General features: G+C 32.4%; 1 non-coding gene across 1 annotated transcript; it reads left to right on the forward strand.

The window, feature by feature from the left end:
• Nucleotides 1-718: 718 nt before the first annotated feature.
• TRNAV-UAC (transfer RNA valine (anticodon UAC)) lies at nucleotides 719-791 on the forward strand. The gene has a single exon. It is a non-coding gene; the product is annotated as a tRNA-Val (tRNA).
• The last annotated feature ends 439 nt before the right edge of the window (nucleotides 792-1,230 follow it).

Genomic DNA, 1,230 nt, shown 5'->3' on the forward strand with positions numbered 1-1,230 from the left:
AACAAGAGAAGAAATGATAATTATGCAACACAACAGCAGTATTAGCTAATGCTGAAACGACAATCATACTGAAATCAATCAATACATTGTATAACTTTAAAATTGCACATAATGTTGTATACCAAATACATCTCAATAAAAAATAATGAGATGTTTGTCAACAGAAAGGGGATATCTATATTCTAGCAAATTAATTTATTCTGACATAATTGCAGAAGAATTAAACATCTGTTTTGTTAAGAGAAAAGCAATCACAAATATATACTGACCAAAATAATGAAAACTACCAGACCATAGTAAAAATAGTATGTTTGAAACTTCAATCAGAAATCACCTTCTGAATCAGTTTATTATTTTCAAAAAAAGCAATAAAATTATTTATGAGTTACCATAGTAATTTCTTATGTTAAATGTGCAAGACATTTTGATTGTTCAAATGACTTGTGTCTAATAAGCATTACTTATTATTCTTAAATGGAAGAAATAACTGCCACACTGAACAGATCTAAAAGTACAATCTAAAATTTATAGGAAGGCACACAGAGAAAGTCCCGAAGCATCTGTAAATATAAGTATCACAGAAATATACAGAATAGAGTCACATACATCATTTTGGTTAACATAGGTTTCCTACTTCCCAATTCTAAGTGTTGTAGCATTTATAATTTCTCCTCAACACTATAAAATGTGCCAACATAAAATAACATTTTAGTCTTTAGTTTTCATGGTGTAGTGGTTAGCACATCTGCCTTACACACAGAAGACCCTGGGTTCGATTCCCAGGGGAACCATGAAGTTACCTTGGCTTCCATAAAAGAAATTTTAGGAGGTGCCTTGGTGGCTCAGTCAGTTAAGCATCCGACTTCAGCTCAGGTCATGATCTTGCAGTTCATGAGTTTGAGCCCTGCTTTGGGCTCTGTGCTGACAGCTCAGAGTCTAGAGCCTGCTTCAGATTCTGTGTCTCCCTCACTGTCTGCCCCTCCCCCACTTACTCCCTCTCTCTCTCTCTCTCAAAAATAAATAAACATTAAAACTTTTTTTAAATAATATTTGAGTCCTACACTGTCTTTTTGTAGCGTAGTCTTAGCCAACAAACCAAACAAATATGTTCTAAAATGTTTACAAATCTAATTTTATATTACTGAAATCAGTAAAAAATGGTAACACATGAAAATAGTTAAATGAAACACAAAATCAATATAAGTGACTTAAATTTTCTTCTAATTTAGT

The sequence above is a fragment of the Panthera pardus genome, unplaced genomic scaffold (assembly GCF_024362965.1).
Source record: "Panthera pardus isolate Hobbes unplaced genomic scaffold, ASM2436296v1 HiC_scaffold_13, whole genome shotgun sequence".
NCBI classification, from domain to species: Eukaryota; Metazoa; Chordata; class Mammalia; order Carnivora; family Felidae; genus Panthera; species Panthera pardus.